Below are 22422 nucleotides of genomic sequence, written 5' to 3' on the forward strand. Positions count from 1 at the left end.
CATACTTTCTGACACTTCAAAGTCTTCTCCCAGAAAGATAGCATGCTAGGGATCTTGCCTACTCTTCCTTTGAACTGGAGCAGAGGTGGGGGACTAATGTCCCTCCAGATGTTGCTGGACTACAACTCCCATCATCTCTGACCATTGCCCTTGTTGACTGGATCTGATAGGAGTTCTAGTCCAACAATATCCATTGGGCCACAATTTCTCTACTCCTGACCTAGAGAGAAATGACAACCACTTATCTCAAGTCAGTGTTACTTTAGGGAAGCCATTCAAAGCATATGAAAGAGAAAAACTACTGTATTTTTTGCTCTATAAGACTCACTTTTTCCCTCCTAAAAGGTAAGGGGAAATGTGTGTGCGTCTTATGGAGCAAATGCAGGCTGCGCAGCTATCCCAGAAGCCAGAACAGCAAGAGGGATCGCTGCTTTCGCTGTGCAGCGATCCCTCTTGTTGTTCTGGCTTCTGAGATTCAGAATATTTTTTTTCTTGTTTTCCTCCTCCAAAAACTAGGTGTGTCTTATGGTCTGGTGCATCTTACAGAGCGAAAAATACGGTATCTTATGCTGCCACACTAATCAGAAATGGGACAGGAGCCAGGACTCTAATCACACACTGGATGGCTTAAGGCTACACATCACCCCTGCATATTTGTGGGTAAAAGAAAAAGGTTGGATAGTATCGTTATGAGGAAGAACTGCAGGAGCTGAGCCACAGTTCTGTTAGCAAGCAAATTAAATTGTTTTTCCTTGAAATGATGCCACAACTCTTGTTAAGCAATTCGCAGGATATTTACAAAAGCCCCAGTGTGTTTGCTTAGGCAGTCTATTCCTTTGTATGCTTGTTTATATCTCTACAGCCAGCCAGCCCTGGATGGTGATAAAATATTCAACACTTTTTTCTGAGTTAACCGTGGGTAGCCCTTCTTTCGTTTCCAGCTATTGTGCAAGAAGCCAATAATAAAGACACTTTCCCTACATTTGTATGTAAATATTTACTCCTTGTAAAAAGAAAAACCAAACATAATTATATGTTGAAGTTTATTCTTCAGTGTTTCAATCTCCCAGAAATATACACTAGCGATCTAAGCAGAACATTGGGTAGGCAAACATCAATTGTGTTGTAGTAAATGTTACTGTTCGATGGAAGAAGAAGAATTAAAAAAGAAAAGAAGTGTCAATAACAGGTCTTAACTGTTTCTTGGAAAATTTCCTCTTAACTGTTTTCAGGGTCTGTGTGACCTGCTAGGAAGATTCAGAAATATCTAAAATAATCTAGAAGTAGAAGGTGTCTGTTTTGCACAACTTGGGGATTTGGAATCGGGGTTTTTCATTACGTTATGTGAAGTATATGACCCGCAGGCCAGAGGTTTTCTGCCACTTGTGTAGGAGACAGAAGATTACACAATAAACTGAGCCTGCAATTCTAAACCCACTTAGCTGGGAATAAGCCCCTTTGAACTGTGGGAATTCCTTCTGAATAGCCATCAATACGGTTGTGCTATAAACTGCCTGCTGAAAATAAACTGTCAGCACACAGATGTCTGAATAAATGTGTGTAGATTGGCAAGGTGCTAGCTGCCACCCTCATCCCACAAAGATGTGCATTCAATATCCATAGATATTGAAGAGGGGTTGCTTCACTCCCCACTCCCCCCACTCTCTCTATACTGCACTGTGATGTTTAGGCACTTCTCCTACATTAAAAGCACTTGTCAGTGATCATGTGGACTGGCCCCATTCACTGCCACCACTAGTCATACCTCTTGGTAGCCATGCATTTGGCAACCTTGAGAAGGGGATCTACCTACACAGAAGCATAGAATAGTAGAATTGTTGGGAGGTGCCCCAAGGGTCATCTAGTCCAACCCTCTGTAATGCAGGAATATCAACTAAAGCGTCCATGACAGATAGTCATCCAACCTCTGCTTCAAAACCTCCAAGGAAGGACAGTCCACCACCTCCCAAGGGAGACTGTTCCACAGTTGAATAGTTCTTACTGTCAGAAAGTCCTTCCTGGTGTTTAGTCAGAATCTCCTTTCTTGTAATTTGAAGCCATTGGTTGGATTCCTCCCCTCTAGAGCAGGAGATATTGTTGTATTGCACGCAGAGTATGTGGGTGTATGTTGGCTTCTGCATGTGTTGATTTCTCTGACATTTACAAGCTACCTGTCTTTAGTTGTGGAACCCAAGGCAACATACATGGGATTCCCAGGCAATTACCCATCCAGATTCAGACCTATTGCTTAACTTGGTACCCATGAATTTGCTCCTAAACTGCAGAGCACACAGATTTCCAGCAAAGTGTAACAGTGGACTCTTTCTCTTTTTTTAATGTGAGAAACAGGCAAGAGTGATTGCCTCATTCTACAATTCTATCACTTTCTGATACATTGACAACCAGTTTGTGTTGCTATGGGCCCTTTTTGTTGACAGAGATCATTAGTGGAGAGGGCGGGGCGGGGGGGGAGAAGCTTTTGCTGAGTCAATTGTACCATTTGAAAATAGAAACCTACTTGACTGTGTTCGTAGAATACCATTCTGTGCACAAAACCCAGCCTGTACAATGGCGCAATTGAAACCTCTTGAATGGTTGCTTGCTTAATTTATTTTTCATCACCGAAAATGAGTACATCACATGGTTTTTGAGCATGTGAATACAAAATCACACAATGCACAATTTGACATTGGGATAAATGGTACCAATCAGCTGAGCTTGCAACAGCATTTGGTGAAGACGTTGGGCCAGCGGGTGTTTAAATCACATTCACTGCTGTGGTATCAGAGCAAGAAAATTAGAGGTTCAAAATACGTGTTTTGTTGTTCATAGTCTTTTCAACTGAAGAGAACAGATTCACTTTATCACAATCTGAGGGGCAGAAAACAAACAACAACCAGGAGAGGGTTAAAATAAAGAACAATGTTGCATATTTAGGCTGTATTCAGACATGGGGTTTATTGGCTTAGTTTTACACCCTCGTGCATTCAGGAACAAAACTGAACTGAGCTCACAGACCTTCCAGACAAAAACCCATTCCTCTTCTGCCCACCAGCTTTCTTCGTTCCAGCAGCACAATGGGGAATGTTATTTTGTTTTTAAACACTTGGACAGAAAATCCTTGCTGACCTACTTTAAATCACCTGCAGATCTGCCAGTAGATCCTGATCTACTTTCTGCTTACCCCCAATGCAGAAGACAAGGACAATGGGTGTGGGAAGCATGCGATGCGTGAAAGCTTGGCCACATACTCTCAGGGCAGGAAACCTGAGGCCACTGACCCCGTGTTCCCTCAAAGGGCAGGTGCAGGGCTAGGAGAGAACAAGCAGACCCACTGACCACTTCTTCCCTAGAAATGCTATTTTTATTCTCCCCCCACCGCAATGAACTCCCTATCTGGAAGTAAGTTCACTGACACAGCAAGCATTTAAACTAAAGCACATGATGCCTCCCAAAGAATGCTGGGCACCATAGTTTTGCCCCTCGCAGCTACAATTCCCAGCGCCCTTAACAAACTACACTTCCCAGTATCCTTTGGGGGTTGTCATATGCTTTAAATTCATGGTATGCATGCAGACTAAGTCTGGCTGAGGGACAAGGGGCACTGATCCCTTCTCTCTCCCACCTGCTCATTTTTTCTACAAACACAAGCATACATTTCCCAAAGCCACGTGGAGTTCCGTCTTTCAGTAGCGCCACACAACAGAAGACTATTAAAAGCGGTAGCTTGCAATCCAGTGCCAAGCTAAGTATGAGTGATATTAAGTTGTGAATGCTTGCTGGTTGGATGAACACGCAAGAGAGTGATGTAAGTAGGTGGCACAAAGCTGTAAAATCAGTGTGGTTCATACAGCATAATGTCCCGGAAGCAAGCTCCAGACAGCGACTGATAATGGGCAGAGCGTTTCTCAAGGCCGACCAGGTGGATTAAGGTAGCAGCACTGGAGAAGCAAAGGTTATTATATCTTGATCTGATGACTCAATTTGTAATAACAAGATGCACAACTTGATGAAAATGTCGCCCTGTTATACAGTTGCTGTTGAATGTGAATGCTTGATTGACTTGCCCCATATGTGCCCACACAAATGCTTCCGTCTGCAAAAATGGCATATCTACAAATTTCTGGCCCTTGCAAGGAATGGAGCCTTTGCTGTAGCAGCACCGAGTCTGGAATCCCCTGCCCGTTCATATCAGGCAGACACCAATATTGTTTCTGGCACCTGCTAATAACTTTTTGCCTTTGGGCAAAACTAGACAAATAAATTTAATGTGTGATCTTATTATATCTATTTATTTTTAAAACTACTGGTTTTATTGCCTTTTGACAAATTTTATGTCAGCTTGTTTTTAACGTTTTATTTGCCTGGTGTTTCTTTGCCGATTAAGCAGCACATAAATCCAGTTGAATAAAAATCCATCAATAAATGCTGAATGTAAAGCAATGGCAAACTGTGTTTGGACGTAATACTGGCTGTTAACTATGGCTAGGAAAATTAGTTTAGATACAAGCTGCATGGCAGGAGGTCACACAGCCCAAGGACTCCCACTCTGCTCCTTTCTTCCTCCGAGTGGGGAAACAAATGATGGAGTGACTGCCTTAGTACAAACCAGTGTTCATATCTGGGAGAAACAAACCATACTTGGCTTCCCAATCATGGGCTGTTTGGGAGAAACAAACTCTAAGTGGTGCTTTGGCTGCAACCCTTAGCCAGCAACTCCACGGTGTGTTTCTCTGCTGGGAGAAAGGGAGACATGAAGCAGGTCGGCTTGGACTGCATGGCCTCGCATGAGCTCATGCACAGATTAACTTGCCTAACAATAGCTAATGATCAGTGTTACATCTGAATGCAGCCAGTGTGTCTTTCTGTGTAATGACATGAAACTAATATTGCATACCTGCCAAGCGTCCCGATTTAAGAGAGACATCACAGATTGACAGAAGCCGCCCCAGATTCTGATCCCAACCCCAGATATCGCATTGTGGCTTGCGTGCTCAGAGCACAAGACCGTAAGATGGGCATTTTTTGGTTCCTCACTGTGGCACAAGTCACAGTTGGCTCACACCAGAGCACGGGACCAAAAAACAGAAGGAAACCACTGTGTGTCGCCAATCTTCTTGCTCCTTCAATCTGTGGCACCGGAGGAGGAGGAGGAGGAAGTGGAGGCTGTGCAGGGCAGCATGGCATCTCCAGACACTGCGCAGGCTGGTGCAACCTTTTCCTAGGCTGTGGTCCATGTGGCATCTCTGTGTACACCCTCCAGCAGGAGAGAGCCCCCCAGCAGTGTTAGAAACACTCTCAGAGTCAACTAGCAGCATAGCATGGAATATAGGTTGTTAAACCCTTTTGCATATCCCATTTAATCTGCCTTAAAGCTCTTCCTTCCACTTCTCTCCTCCTCTGGCAATGGACAGACCACACATTGTTAAGTATGTTTAAAATGCTTTACTTACTAAATCCAAAAGTCTGGTTCATGTGTTATTCCTGTGTAGTAATCTACACAGGTAGATTACTATTGGGTGCAAAATACAACATATTATTTCAAAACTGCAGTCTGAACCAAGTTCAGACATGTCCACCCCAGTGGATTACTTGGTGAGAAGAGAAGGAGAGAAAGGAAGAGAAACAGCACCACTTCCTCCCTCAGAGGAGGAACAGTCTAGGAACAGAATTCTCTGGTCTTAACCCATTTTGCAACATTAGATCTCTGCTGGGGTTCTCTCACCAAGAGTTCTTGCACAAAACTTGGTTCTTGGCTTCCAGGATTCCAACAGAAAAAACAAGTCTGCATTGATTCTAGAATAAAATGTAATGTGTACACAGCCTTTGCTATACTTACTGATGTGGAATAATTTGTAATAAAACTATACTAGCCATTTTCTGTGACTACAATTCCATGTGAAAGGAGGGGGGTGCATAGTTGAAAGAATGGAGAGAGTCTGGAACTAAACACCAGTTGTTTTCCTTGTCCCCCACTTCCAGCACCTCCTTCAAACAAGACCTTTAAGGCTACCTGGATAACTCCTGAGGGTAGACACAAGGGAAATCACTACTCCTTTTGGTACAAATAAAATAAGGCGAGTGGGCAGAAACTTAAATCTGCTTATTAAGTGCTGAGTAATTATTCATAATTTGAAAAATAGTATAAAACCTATTGTTTCTGAGGTTCCATAATGAGTGGATTTTTTTATAGTGGGAGCATCATTTTGTGACAATGTTCAATTCCAAATTTATAAGGCATGAAAAGCCAAGAGCTTTTTCATGCAGAACATTAAAATGTTCTTTTACATTTTGCATAATTTTATCTACCTGATAGATATTAGTTACTCTACAAACCTCTGGCAGTTCATTCAGCACAGAATCATTTACATGTGAAAATGATAAGTGGGGTGTGGGAAAAGCAGAACTTTAAATGATGCTTCAAGTGATTTAAAACTGTTACATTTACAGTCTATATGCAAAAGGTCTTTGACCAAAATCCACAGAATCGTACAATTAGTTCTGTGTGGCTAAGGGAGCTTTTAGACCAATAACACACCCCACCCACGCCAAATCTGAGACCACCTAGAAGCTAAAAGGGGCTTTCAAAAGTCGTTTGTAAGAAGACGTAAGGAGAGAGGGGTTTAATTTTCAGAGGGAATAAGACTTTTTTAAAAAATCCAACTAATGCATCCCTTTTGGGTGTATCCCAAGTTGTGGTTAACTTCCTGCTAATTCACAGACTCCATTCAAAGTATTGTTTGTTTTTTTTTACTTTTAAGCATCAACATAATGCCTGTTTTCATATTGTTACATTCTCTATTTTCCATCCAGGCAAGCAATATGCCTTATCAGAGTTGAAGAGCACATTCCAACCAGGTGTAAACACTCAGGGAGAGCACATAACAAGGCTAGTGAGGGGATGTGTATTGCTAAAAGAGGTTTGGAAAAGAAATCTTACTCTCTCATAGCGAAGTTAGCGCCATCACGATTGCTCCAAGCACATTAAAACTTGGTTAGATTTACATCTACCCTCACCCACCTTTAAATGTTCTCCACAAAAAGGCTTAGGTTAGAATAAATCACAGATACTTAGCTTTGCAAATAAGTGAAGCTTTTACTCACAGAGTTTTAGAAGTTACAGCAAACATCTGTTGGTAGTAAAATGAAGAAGGAAAAAGGTTCCAACTAACTTAAAAGGAAAAGAATTTGGCTTCCTTACAAAAGAATAATGCAGCCTTGTGTTAGCAAAATCTGTGTAACAAAAAAGTTGGCTGGCCAAGCAGGCTAGCATTCATAACACTGTACAGTCCAAGCCTCTATCTATATATTTAGCTTTGTAGGACAGCATGTGCACCATTAGCTGGCTGTTCTGTGTCATTTATGTTGTCCTCTGGTTTGTTTTCTTTAACTCTAATGTAATAGATTTTACTGATATTACATTATCTGCTTTTCTCATTGCAGGTCACTATGACAGTTCTATTTATGGACTAGTTTGTCTAGAATATACATTTTCAAATAAATGAAGTAATACTTTAAACATCAGCTTTTTAAAAAGTTGTTTGAACTCTCTCAATGAAATGTTATAAACCTAAAAATGGTAGTCATAAATCTAGACTCACAGGCAAAAGGAAGACTAGAGAATATTATGGGAATTGAAACAGAAATTATAAAAAAATAATAATTTGGGGATATGGATATCAGCTAAGAACTTAAACCTTTTCCAGGATAACTATGTTAAAATCTGGAATGAAATCAAAAAAGATTTGGAAAAATTGAGTGGAATGAACCTTTCTTTGTTAGGAAGAATATCCACAGTTAAAATGAATGTGTTGCCTAAAATGTTCTTATTTCAAACACTGTCGGTGATAAATAGCCCAAACTGTTTCAAACAATGAAAGTAAGACATGACAAATTTCATCTGGCAGAGGAAAACCCCTAAATTAATTATAAAAATCTAACAGACGTAAGAGAGTTTTGCCCTTCCAGACCTCAGACTATATTATGAGGCAGTGTGCCTCTGCTGGATGAAAGAATGGATGAAGCCAAGGGATACCAACATTTTAAACTGAGAAGGTTTTGACCTACGCTTTGGATGGCATGCATATCTGCAAATCAAATCCAGGGTGACAAATCCAGGGTGCACAAAGGTTTCCAAAACCATGTCATAAGAAGTATATACACAGTTTGGCAGAGACACAAAGATCTTTTAGAGAGCAAAACCCCAAAATGTATCACCAATGGAGGCAGTCTCAGTGAAAAGGTTGAACATGGTCAAGAAGTGGACCACTTTTAAAGACCTTATAGAATTTAAAGAAGGAGTTCACCTGAAAAAAGAGGAGAGATTTTGGATACTATAGACTGGTTTCAGTATTTTCAAGTGAACAAGTTATTTAAAAGAGAAAAGGAAAAGGGATCTGTGGAAATGAGTTCAGAATTTGAAAAAATTGCAGTAGGAAAGGATGACGAATTAATCTCAAAAATTTATAAACTGTTACTGGAGTGAGAGACCAAAGATGAGATGGTAAAGGCAACTATGACAAAATGGGCTATAGATATTGGTTACAACATAGAATTGTCTGCATGGGAAAAACTATGGGGGGCGGGAAACATGAATTTCTCTGCCTGCTATCTTATTAAGGAAAACTTACAAAAGATGATATACCGGTAGTACTTGACACCCAGCAAATTAGTGAAAATGTACAAAAAAGGGGCTCACTTATGCTGGAAGTGCCATGAGGTAGAGGGAACTCTTGATTCATATGTGGTGGTTGTGTAAGTACGCTAGAGAGTTTGGGGAAATGATTCATACAGAATTAAAAAAGATTCTAAAACTCACATTTCCCAAAAGACCAGAGGCCTTTTTATTAGGGATAATAGGTAATGACATTCCAAAAAAAAGCACTCAATATCTTTTTGTATGCGACCACTGCAGCTAGAATAGTACAGTGGTACCTTGGTTCCCAAACAGCTTAGCTGTTGAACAAATCGGCTCCCAAACTCTGCAAAGCTGGAAGTAAGTGTTCTGGACTTCCGGGTTGGCGCCTCCGGCAATGGCGGAGCTCCTCCGATCGGGAGGGACTCGCTCCATGAAAAGCAGGGTCTAACCGCCACGGCGAAGGCAGAGACCCATAGAAATCACAGGCGGGAGAAGCCTGTGAACTTGGAATTCGGCTGGCACCTTTTGCGCCTCCCCTACTCGTGGGGAAACCCTGTTTTGGGGATCCGGAGCGACGTGGGGTGAGTGGCGCGGTGCTTTGAATCGACTGCTTCTTTCACGGAGTGAAGCCGCATTGCTGCTGCCGGAGAGCACTGACTTTTTCCTGTGGACAATTGGACCTTAAACAACTACCCGTGAGTAGATTGGAAAATTTGGATCTTCAAATATTTTAATTTGGCAACGAAGCGGGAAGGCTCTAAACAGGAAGTCCGCCTTCCGCTTTTGTAAACAGACTGAAGCAAAGACGTTACAAACTAAAGTCTCTGAAAGTTTTTGATAAAGGATTAAAATTCCATCGGTTAAAAATACAAAACCCCCTTGGAAGCAAGAGAAGAGGGGGGAAGTCATGAACCTAGTGAGAACCTGCAGGAGAGAGTGAAAAGCAAACTACCACTGCTCTGAACCTGGGAACGGTCTGCCTGATGACGTTTGGGGAAGGTTCATTGACAGAACAGATTTGACAGTTACTTAAAATTGGAAAGATACTGTTTCCATTGATCTCGTCTGAGTTTATCAAAGGGGGGGGGAAATAACTGAAAATCGAAACTGTTTTTCTGCTTGAAAGAATTGATACAAGTTGAGACTGTTTCCCTCTAGAGGGAGTATGTGAAACTGTTACAGGAGTGTAACAGGGTAAGCTCCAGCTGCAAGATAAAGTTTCTGAGAATCAGAGATTGACCTTGGACTATTCAAAATGCTGATAGGAGAAGGTATTGTGACTGTATTATATAAGATAAACCATTCACTTGAACAGCTGCATAAAAAGGCAGATGACATGATTTCCAAAATTGACAGCCGGGAACAGAAAGTGACCAATTTGAATCAAAAAGCAAGCAACAATACAGAAATAATTCAGGACTTGGAACAGGAATATACCTTGGTAGGACAAATGGTGGAGGAAAAGGAGAAAGATGCCGTTGCGAAACCTAAGGTAGTTCAAGCAGGATCCTCAGTTCTACAGAAGCAAATTGAGGATTATAAATTGAGGCCTTGCATGATTGATTCCAGCAAAAGCCAGATTTTGAGGATTGGACCCTAGCTTGGACTGAAGAACGAAAGTTGGAAAGATCCCTTTATTCAGGGACCAACTGACTTTTGGGACATGGGTTTGGGCCTGGAGGAGCTTGAAGCTTTGGGGGCCTATGGATTTGGAGGAATCCTGAAATACGTCCTGAAATACCCTATGAACCTTAGTTTCAATTATGGAAACTTGGCTGAGCTGTTCAGAAGGAAGAAAAGTTTTGTTTGGTTGGAGTTTTCCTGAGATTTGCTCCTGAGCATTAAAGAATATGAAGAAGATCTGCAGAAGGGACTTGGAAAAGAATTAAGAGCCTCAGAATTAAGATCTCCAGGTTGATGGACTATATGGATCTGACGGAAAGGACTGGCAGAATCCGAAACCAGGGAGGAGAGAGGGTGGAAGAAGATTGGGAAGTTAAAGTTCATATTTAGAAATTTTGTAAAATTAATGACTGTTAGAAAAACCGTGGAATGATATTATATGGATTTAGTAGAAATGTTAGAAGAAGTTAAGTATAGATAAGTAATTTAGTCTTAAAGGGAAATAAGGTTAAAAAAATATGTTATTTACAAGATGATAAAAAACAGAGAAAGATGGAAAGGATTTGCTGAAACAATTAGAAGAACTGGAATACAAAAAGGGAGGTGTGAGGAAGTCGAGGAAACAAGGAAATGAAGGATAGAATATGGAAAAGGAGAGATGTATTTTAAACTGTTTTTGTTTTAATTTATGTGTTTAATCTAATGGGTTTGGGTTGGGTTTTATAATATTTGTATACTGTATTGTATTGTGGTGTTTTTTACTTTTTTGTTTTTTTTTCCTTTCTTTTTCTTTCTTGTCTTTATTTTTCTTTTTTCTTCTTTTTCTGTAACTTTCAAAAGTAATAAATATTTTTTTTTAAAGGAAGTAAGTGTTCTGGTTTGCGAACTTTTTTTGGAAGCCAAACATCCGACGCAGCTTCCACCTGAGTGCAGGAAGCTCCTGCAGCCAATTGGAAGTCACACCTTGGTTTTCAAATGGTTTTGGGAGTCAAGCAGACTCCCGGAACAGATTAAGTTCAAGAACCAAGGTACCACCGTATATTTAAAAATGGAAAGAAGAGGTACCCACGAAGATTTGGCAGAACAAATTGATAGAATTCATAGATCTAGTAACCGTGGCCATGAAACTAAGGAATAAGGATGAGTTAAAGAGAAGAGAAGAGTGGAGGTGTTTTGGAAATTGTTTTAGAGGGTACAATATACAATTTAATCTACAAGTAGGAGTTACCATATGAAGAGCAGATAACATCAAAAAGGAAGACATGATATGATAATGGTGAAATATCAGGATATGCAGCAGATCAAGATTTCCCTAGAATGCCACAGAGAGATGGATTGGGAAGTCTTTGGAAAAGAGATGAGATGGATACTGTATGATGTGTGTATAAAAGTCGTTAAAATTGCATAAATAAAAGTTGTTGTTTTTTTAAAAAAAGGAAATGTAATAAACATAAATTTATTTTTAAATATACATTGTTAAAAACAATCTATTTACTCCAGTGCTAATATATAAAATAAATACAAAGCAACGTTGTCCAATATTGGTTTCATTTTATGTTTATTGGTATTGGAATGCATGAAGTCTTAATTAGGATCAAACTCATATTTAGGAAAATACCTTGTTTGAATACCTTGTTTTTGTCTCTGCAGAGGAGACAGCAGTTTTTGTTGTTACTGTTTTAATGCCAATTCGTTTAGCTGTCTGTGAGTCTCTTGATTTGCACAGATAGCCTAGGAAATCCAACATATATGTGAAAAGTTAGTATCACCATGGAGATAAAAAGAAAATACAGACATTGGCCATGGGTGTATGTACTGATCTTTTTCAAATCTTTAAGGTTCATTTTTTACATTTCCAGTTCTATAAATGGACCCTGCATTGATTCTTCCATTATGGGAGTATGATGTTGGCAAATTCTCCCGGATTCTAAGTCATGCTACTGTAAAAATGCTGAAATCACATTTTTTAAAAAAAATTATTTCATAAAATTCAAACACGGATTGAATGTTAAAAAAACCCCTCAAAGCTCATGAAATCACATGAGAAGATTGTGATCATCATATTGGAAGAATCATACCAAGTAAAAGTTGTTCTGCCATTTAGGCTTCTGGCAAAGGCGTATCTTTTGTTGTTTTTACTTGAACCTTGAGTTTTTGAGTACAACTGGGATCTTTTTCTAGTGTGTTCAGTTCTCCTGAGATTTCTATGAGGATTCTTGGGGAAAGATCGGACCTTTTCAAGATTCCTTTCAGAAGGTTGGGGACCAAACACAGGGGAGTCTGACCTCACCTCTCCACCATTTTCATTTATTGACCCGGATATGCCTGAACATGCTCAGCTGCATGTTCAGGAGCATCACTCCCTATGGTGATGCATGAGATTTTTCAATTGATTGAATTAAGAGCCACAGAGAAGTACAGCTCCTAGTGGGAAATGGCAGGAGCTTCCAAGCCAAGGAAAACACAATGAGGCTTCTCCTTCTTTTCAGTGAACTACCCTTTCATCAATTTGCCCACTATTACACAAGGATAACTATATTTTAAACAGTAAGACAAGGATACATTGGATGGATGTGAGACTGGCAGGGAAGCAAATTCAAAACCCATTAATAGGCACTCCCCAACTCCTCTGAAGTTAGGCCGGGTTCATAATGGATTTCTGAATTGGAAGAGTTTGTATTCCAGTTTCAAATCTACCCCCATCATTTGGGATACTTGGAGATCTTCTGCCAGCCCGTGAAAGCAGTACTGGGTTATATGGACCACTGGGTTGACTCAGTATAAGGCAGCTTCATCTGTTCACACACTTTTTAAAAGGGGCCTCCAGGACAACATTTTTTGCTGCTGCCTGCTCCTTTCCTTACTAAGAAAGCATTTACAACTACCTTCAACATAAAGGTTAGTGTCACCTGGCATGATTTTGTAAGCTGGCAAGCATCCAGACCACAGGTGAATGCAGAGCGCTCCTTGCCCCACCTGTTCCCATCCTCGGTTTAAATAACATGGAACCCATCCAAACAGATTGACAAGATGATACGAAAGCTAGCTCTGTTCTATATCATATGGCTTAGAGTTCAAATCAGAACAGATGTGAACAAGTTTGTGTACTACATAGTGCTTAGAAAACGGGTCACAGGAGTCTACAAAAGCATCAGTATGCAAGCAAGGATTTAAAAGCCCTTTCACACCACCCGCAACAATTTGGCTCAAATAAGGGTTGCTGTTCTGCCTGCTCTGTTGGTAGCGTAGCATCTAGCACTCAGCAGAAATCAAGTTTTTTTATTTTAAAAAATCCTTAGAAATGGGGATATTACCTTTAAAAAAGAGAAGCAAAACAAATGGAAAATAATCTTTTGAAATGTAACCATATGCAACTGTGCTCTAAGCAGAGGGCAACATTTGAGCAGAAGACAGCAACATAAACTGTGTTCTGCTTTGTTTACTTAAGACACAGTCATACACAAGGTTACCTAAGTGTTTTCAGGCCACACTACACAAAGTTTTCCTCAAGGTTTTTATTAGCTTTGTTCTTTCAATTCAGATGCAGAGCCTGCAACCAGCCTTGGAAGACATAAACTTTTTTATTCTTTTCTCTCTATTTTTCTGTGGAAAACCATTTCTTCTCCATTGCTTGCTCTTTCCCATATTTTCTTCCACAAGGGAAAAGAAGCTTGGAGAAAAGTGAAAGGAGAAACATCACTGGAAGGGAAAGGGTTATGCCTTCGCCAACACAAACCTCCCGAGATCAGAATCCTCCCACACAGAACCTTAGTACCCCTCAGAAGAAGGGATAACAGATTAAACCAGTTTGAGGCTTTAGTCTAGATGCATTGGTGCTGTCAGTAAGAGAGATGCCATATCAAACACTAGCTTTAGAACAATGTTCCTGTTTGAAAAAGGAAGCAGATGTGGAGGCTTAGCCCATGAGTAGGCAAACTAAGGCCTGGGGGCCAGATCCAGGCCAATCACCTTCTAAATCCAGCCCGTGGACGGTCCAGGAATCAGCGTGTTTTTACATGAGTAGAATGTGTGCTTTTATTTAAAATGCATCTCTGGGTTATTTGTGGGGCATAGGAATTCGTTCATATATTTTTTTCCAAAATCTAGTCCGGCCCCCCACAAGGTCTGAGGGACAGTGGACCGGGCCCCTGCTGAAAAAGTTTGCTGACCCCTGGTCAGCCCTTCAAAAGTTGTCTTCCGCTGTTAACAGAATCACCAGTGATCTTGACACTCAAGAACATTGGAACCAATTCTAGGTGTTTGTGTGACCATATTGACAGGAGCAGCAAGACCCAGGAAAAGTCCTATGTATGTGTACTAAAAAGGGGGGGTTGCCCAAGTGTGTCCAGTGGAACACAGGTCACTTCCAAACAACCTGTTTAATGAACATTCATCCTGATTTGTTTGCACAAAGTTGGCAGGGAGATTATAAGACACAGGCTATCTATTGAACATGCATTTGTTTTTGGGGAGGTTAGATGACATTGTGTCGAGCAGTTGTCACCCCACACTTTCCAGCGCATTTCCCCATTAATTTCCTTATTGAAAAGAAGTCATTTTTTTAAAAGGAGTGGGTTTGTTGTGCAAGAGTGCCAAGTCCACTTTCATCTGTGCAAACTTAATTTGCCTGCATGCCACTGAATCTCACCTGCAACATACTGACAGTCTGGAGACAACTTTGCAATCAAGGTACCATATTTTTTGCACCATAACACTCATTTTTTTCCTCCTTGAAAGTAAGGGGAAATGTCTGTGCGTGTTATGGTAAGTTAGCACCGAATTGCCGCCTAGCAATGTAATCCTGACCATGTCTACCCAGGTGTAAGTCCCGTTGAATTCAATGAGGCTTCCATGCAAGTAACTGGGGTCAGGATTGCAACTTAAGGCTCTGGACGCTTTCTTAGAAGTAAGCCCACTGAACTCAGTGGACCTTACTTTCGAGTAGGCATGCCCAGGACCAGCCTGTAAAGAGTTTCAAGCACTTGGGTAGTAACCTACTGCATTGTTTCATTTGTGCAAAGATTTACATCTGCACGATGCAACTTTCTCCCGACTCCTCCCCTTGCACATGCCCCATGCCCTCCCCACATCAGCTCTGGAGGTTTGGGGGGAAACCACAGAACCATAAAATGGTACAGTTGGAAGGGACCATGAGGGTCATCTAGTCCAACCCCCTATAATGCAGGAATCCTGTGCCCAACATGGGGCTCAAATTGCACTAACAGAACAAGCAACTCAGCACTACATTGAATACAACTCTATGAGTGGTATTTAACTCATTTCTGCCCTTTGAAATTAATGTGCCTAAGTTAGTCATGTCTGTTCACTTTGATGAGACTCCTCTGATTAGGACTTTTCTATTTTCCAGATGAATCTTTCAAAACTAGGGTGCTCTCCTGAAATGGCAACAATTAGAAATGCAGAAGCTAATGGTTAAGAATTCACATGACATTATCAGAGTTTCATGAAATTCAAACAGGACTACTACTCCCCCCCCCTCCCTGTAGCCTCCTCTGCTGTTCAAGAAATTGTGTACTAGAGAATATTGTGCTGGCCTACTTAAGCACTCCTGCCTCTGTGTTGCATTGTGGCCCCTGGTGTGCACGCAGGCATTCCTTCATTACATGAAATTATTATTTCCCAATGAACCACCACAGCTCCATAGTTGCACATCCATCACGCCTTTGACAACAGAATCAAAGGCCTGTAATTATCTAAACGATCATACCTGTTACAAATTAATATTCTATGCAGGCTCAGGTTGTTGCTGATAGGTTTTTTAATGGAAACACTTTAAAGTGGGAGTAGGCACCATTTAAGAGACAGGATATTCAGCATAATAGTCAGATCAGCAGCAATCAGATTCGAACAAGTACTGAGAACCGCAAATAATCCTGATGAACCAAGCTTGTTTAAGGTAATGTGGAAGCTTAAGCACTGGGAAATAAAAGGCATCTTCTACTAATTATTAAAGTGATACATAAAGCAGCAAACATACCGTATTGGCCCCCAGTGAGAACTTTCTCCATGAGTTAAGCTAGAGGTGGGATCTCACGAAGCTGTTTGTGTTGTGGTAAAGCGCATTGTTCAATTAGCTGTTTAATTAATTAACTAAATTAATGAATTAGCAATAGATGTGCTTTGGAAGGAAGAGTTTGGGGGAAGAGGGGGGAGGGAGCACACCATATAACTTTTCTGAGGCAGGTCCAGGGATAAGGGCAGAAAGGTTGATGCTGTTGAAGGTAGTAGCATCCCTCTTGGTGTCTGAGAATGATGAATCATACAATCATAGAATCATAGAGTTGGAAGAGACTACAAGGGCCATCGAGTCCAAACCCCTGCCAAGCAGGAAACACCATCAGAGCACTCCTGACATATGGTTGTCAAGCCTCTGCTTAAAGACCTCCAAAGAAGGAGACTCCACCACACTCCTTGGCAGCAAATTCCACTGTCGAACAGCTCTTACTGTCAGGAAGTTCTTCCTAATGTTTAGGTGGAATCTTCTTTCTTGTAGTTTGGATCCATTGCTCCGTGTCCGCTTCTCTGGAGCAGCAGAAAACAACCTTTCTCCCTCCTCTATGTGACATCCTTTTATATATTTGAACATGGCTATCATATCACCCCTTAAACTCCTCTTCTCCAAGCTAAACATGCCCAGCTCCCTTAGCCATTCCTCATAAGGCATCATTGCCAGGCCTTTGACCATTTTGGTTGCCCTCCTCTGAACACGTTCCAGTTTGTCAGTGTCCTTCTTGAACTGTGGTGCCCAGAACTGGACACAGTACTCCAGGTGAGGTCTGACCAGAGCAGAATACAGTGGCACTATTATTTCCCTTGATCTAGATGCTATACTCCTATTGATGCAGCCCAGAATTGCATTGGCTTTTTTAGCTGCCGCGTCACACTGTTGGCTCATGTCAAGTTTGTGGTCAACCAAGACTCCTAGATCCTTTTCACATGTAGTGCTCTCAAGCCAGGTGTCACCCATCTTGTATTTATGCCTCTCATTTTTTTTGCCCAAGTGCAATACTTTACATTTCTCCCTGTTAAAATTCATGAGCCGAGACCTGGTGGAGCATGCCTGTGGACAAAGGCAGAGGTGGATTTAGGGCAGCGCAACAGGTTCTGCTGCAGTGGGTGCTGAGCCTAGGGAGTGCAGCAGAGCGTCACAACTATGACATGGTGAACTGAGCAGAACGGAAGATGGCAGGTGGGGGGGGGCAGTGCCAAATGTTGGCCTTGCACAGGGAGCCACTGAAATTTCAAAGTCCAAAGTCTGCCCCTGACAAACAGATAGCGTAGGGTAAAGCCATAGACTGGGGGCTTTAAAGATGACCCTGCAGCTTCCTAACCTTAAAATGGAAGAACACTTTTCTGAATGGCAGGGGAGAACAGATTTTTTTTAAAAGAGATTTCCCCTCCAAACTAGGTACCAGATTTTGGAATGTAAGTGGGGCCAATATGTTCCTTACTTACATTATTTAAAGCCTGGAGTCCATGTTCAGTTTGGAGGAACAGTGGGAGCAGGGATAAGTTTTGAAAGCAGCCTGACCCAGTCCATTTCCCTGACTGTGGCAACCCCACTACGGATGCAGATGGCAGGGTGGGAAGCGGGGGAAACATATAACTATGGGGGGGGAGGGGTTGGCAAAAAGACTGGAAGCCTTAATAGCCCTCAGTCCCATCAAACTTGGTGGTGCTAAGTAAAAAACCAGTTTTCCACCCAGGAGATGCACATTCTCCTAACGCAAGAGAAACTTGCACATCTCCCAGGTAGAAGAATGTGCAATTTCCTTTTTGAGCAAGGCCTAGGAAGGTAAAAACCTGGTGCTTCTTGTTCCTTCTAAATCAGTGTGTAGGAGCATCCCAGACCTTGAGATCTCAGGGCTCAAACCAGGGGTGGGCCCCAGTGATGTCATTCAGCACGATACTTCAAGCCTTAACCAGAGTTTCTGACAGCGTATCATTCAAAAAACAAAACCGAAAGACTAACAAATGAGCAAATATGTCTCTGGTTGGACATTAAGATAGAAAAGGCACATTCCCAGGTCCAGCAGAAGTGAGAACATCATTCCTTCCCACATACTGAGGGAGCCTGAGTAGGGAACAGTTATTCTAGCCTACCTGCTTCTGGGCAGAAGGGTTTAAGTGCCCTCAGGCCAGGCAGCTCATGCGAAGGCTATTGTTGGATGAGGGGAGCCTAGTGTGGTGATTTTAGAGGCGGACACTCCCAGACAGGAGGACAGAGAACAGATGCCCTCGAAGGCTGCAATTCAAAACACACTTACTGAGGACTATGAAAATAGAGGCCTTTGCTGTTCTTCTGGCCCTGTTCCTTGGTATAAATTAATTTCATCCTCAATATTTCTTTTTTTAAAAATCTTTTCCTTTCCTTTAAGTGTTCTCTATTTGGGTTACAAATCCTACAAGCTCCTTCATGAAATTAGACTCTTAACACCTACGTTTCCACCCATGTAGAACGCTGTATCAAAGTGTCTTTGTTCTTTGTTTCCCCTTAAATGTTCCTGTTCTCATTCATTATTCTCTAAATACACGCCCTTCTCACTTGTTACTACAAATCACTCAATGCAACCAGTACACATTCCACACACAAAAATAATTTGAAGTGCTTAAACTGTAATGAAATTGCTATGACTGCCAATCAATTTCCATATGTCAGCGCAATTCTTAATCTGCTCAGTTCCCATCAGTCACTTGTGTCTTCTCTGCACACGTTGAATGTGCATTCCAGATGGGACCACAGGAGCCCCTTCCCCACTCACTCCACAGTGGCAAATTAATGATTTGTTTTTGTAGGGTTAGTACTTCAGTGGGTGGAGATGGTGGTTGCGGTATCTGCATTCATTGCATCCCAGACTGTGTTTACTTTGCTGTTTCCATCAGATACATTGCACTTGCACTGTTGGTGTTTGAAACCAAGTACACATTATGCTGGCCCCAATTGACATGTATCCTGTAGTTTCCTGAGAAACAATGCCGTTCAGTACATTTTCTAATTTGAAAACGTAAGCTGAGGTTAACCTAAGATATGCACACTTCAGACAGCTGTTGTACATGAGCAGATGACAGCACCATTGAATAGGGGTTCGGAACAGAGAAACAAATCAATAAGGTGAGGACATCTCCACCCCTCTTTGCTGTGTATAACAAGGTAAAGAGACTTGAAACCCAGCATGGGGAAAAGATCTCACTGCCTTTTAAGCCACAAACGTATCTGTGCCAGGGACTGCCAGGACCACCAAAGAGTGTGTGGTAGAGACAGGGGACCAGGGGAGCGACGACCAATCATGCCACCCACAAGGTGGGAGGAGGGAGTCAGGGCAGTCCAAGGCAGAGGAAGATGTGCAGGATGTAGCTGAGGAAGAAGGGGCAGTTCAAGCAACGGATGGGTCAGTAGATGCCCCACCTTCCCCCACCCCAGAGTCTCCTGGAACCAGGAGGGGCTGAAAAAGGCAGAGCAGCAATGACTTCCATGCAGGAAACATCTCAGGTGGTGGGAAAGGAGCCCATCGGAGGAGGGTATATAAGCCAAAGGAGCAGAAGGGCTCCACCGTTGCTGCAACTGCTCCATAGGGCCCAGACCTGCGGACCACAGTCTACAGGCTCGAAGCAGGCATGCGTCGTGTGAATCTGGAGTACCACGGAAGCTGCTGCAAAGTTTTCTCTTGCCAATAGACTTAAATATCAGGTGTGTGTATTCTTTATCTGGGAGACGCCATGACCATACATAGCTTCTATAGTCTACTTGGAAATAAGTCCCTTTTCTTGAAAATTTATTATAAAAGATACTTGTCAGAGCACATTTGAGAACGTCTTCCTCCTCTTCTTACTGTAACCTTTCCTTCACATTTAAAGCCATCACTTTAAAAACAACAATGGTGCCATTCAGTGCTTTTTTCTGGGGGTACGCATACCCCTAAACATTTTGTGAATCTAAGTTTGGCCTCATTGAAGGGCAGTATTTCAATATGAGAAGGAAAAATGAGAGTATCCCTAAACATTTTTTTTTTTTTAGAAAAAAAGCACTGGTGCCACTACATTTTTGTTTCTTTAACAATGGATTCCACTGCAACAATTCAGATTTCCAAGACTCTTTAGGAGTGTGGAGGGAGGGATTAGGGGGGAAAATAATACTCCCAGGTTCAGCTATGGAAAAAAGAGCAAGGCAGCAAACAGCAGAAGCCAGTACTGTTTTGGGGGGACAGGGGGCGGGCAGGTGTGGAGGACTCCCTGATCCTGAATGGGGTAACTGTGCCCCTGAAGGACCAGGACCAGAACCAGCCTGGGAGTCATTTTGGACTCACAGCTGTCCATGGAGGCGCAGGTCAATTCTGTATCCAGGGCAGCTGTCTACCAGCTCCATCTGGTACACATGCCCCTGGACTGTCTTGCCAGAGTGGTGCATGCTCTAGTTATCTCCCGCTTGGACTACTGCAATGCGCTCCACATGGGGCTACCTTTGAAGATGACCCGGAAACTACAACTAATTCAGAATGTGGCAGCTAGACTGGGGACTGGGAGTGGCCGCCGAGACCACATAACACCAGTCTTGAAAGACCTACATTGGCTCCCAGTATGTTTCCAAGCACAATTCAAAGTGTTGGTGTTGACCTTTAAAGCCCTAACGGCCTCGGTCCAATATACCTGAAGGATATGCCCCCACCCCCCATCATTCTGCCCGGACACTGAGGTCCAGCTCCGAGGGTCTTCTGGCAGTTCCCTCACTGCGAGAAGCAAAGCTACAGGGAACCAGGCAGAGGGCCTTCTCGGTAGTGGCGCCCGCCCTGTGGAACGCCCTCCCATCAGATGTCAAAGAGATAAACAACTACCTGAAATTTAGAAAACATCTGAAGGCAGCACTATTCAGGGAAGTTTTTAATGACATTTTGATGTATTTTTAATCTTTGTTGGAAGCCGCCCAGAGTGACGGGAAAGCCAGCCAAATGGGTGGGGTACTAATAATAATAATAATAATAATAATAATAATAATAATAATAATAATAATAATAATCAGCCCCCCCACACACAGTCTATTCAAAGGAAATATGTATGAGTAATGAAGGCAAACTGGCACATCCATTAATTCCATGCCTACATTCTTGTAGCTGGAAACATACTTATGAGTTGCCTGTTCTTTCTCCGATCTCTTTGTATGTTCAACCCACACCTGGACACTTGGACGGCTAAACCGTAAGTAATATATCCTCTCCTATCTATTAAAACCCATCCCCTACTTTGTGTTGGACTGGACAGGCAGCAGCAAAAGGCAAGGTTACACGCCATACGAGGTTGTGTGAGGTTATGAGATTGCCTCACCGCAATGAGGCAATTGAAGCATCTTGGGGGTGTGTGGAGGATTCAGAGATCCCAAGTGGTGACCAACCTGCTTTCAGATGCAATGGCTGATTTTGACCTGCAGAAAGAGAAAAGGGAAAAATATAAAGAGTTGGCCTTTGAGCCAACCCCTGCAGAAAACCAGACATAAGACCTAGTTGGGCATCCTGTTCTCACAGTGGGGAAACCAGCAAGCAGGATCGGAGCCCAAGAGCAGCCCCCCCTCCCGGTTTGTAGCAACTGGCAGATCCGAAGCAATGCTGGGGTCAGGGGGGCCAACTTGAATAAAAGGTAAACCTTGCCCTGCAAGACACGGCGCGCGCACGCCATTGGAATGGCAATGCCCATCAACTTTTTTGTGGGGGGGGGGCACTGGCCCCTCAAATATTTTATGGGTGTGTGTGAAGGGACTGCGGCCCCTGGGAGTTGGCTCCTATGGCTGGGGCCATCTGCCTCTTCCGGGATCCTTTGGCCTGGATGGTTCGCCGCAGATGCGCGCCGGCTCCCTTCAGAATCGCGGGGGCCAGATGGAGCGCGCGGGGGTTGCGCGAGGCTGGCTCCCTTTTGTGCGTGTGCGCGCGCCGGGGGGGGGGCGGGGGGGCGGGCTACGTCTCCTTCGCCCCGCGCGCCAAACCTGAGGGAGAGCGAGAGACGCCGAGAGCGCGCGCGCGCGCGCGCGCCGGAGCCTGAGGCGCCGTTTCCCTCAGGCTGGCGGCGCTTGGCCGTGCCTGCCTGGGCGGCGGGTCCGTCTTCTCTCCTCCCTCCCCACCCACCCACCCACCCACCGCTGGCTGCTCCCCGCCTTC

Source organism: Podarcis raffonei, chromosome 10 (assembly GCF_027172205.1).
Source record: "Podarcis raffonei isolate rPodRaf1 chromosome 10, rPodRaf1.pri, whole genome shotgun sequence".
NCBI lineage: Eukaryota > Metazoa > Chordata > Lepidosauria > Squamata > Lacertidae > Podarcis > Podarcis raffonei.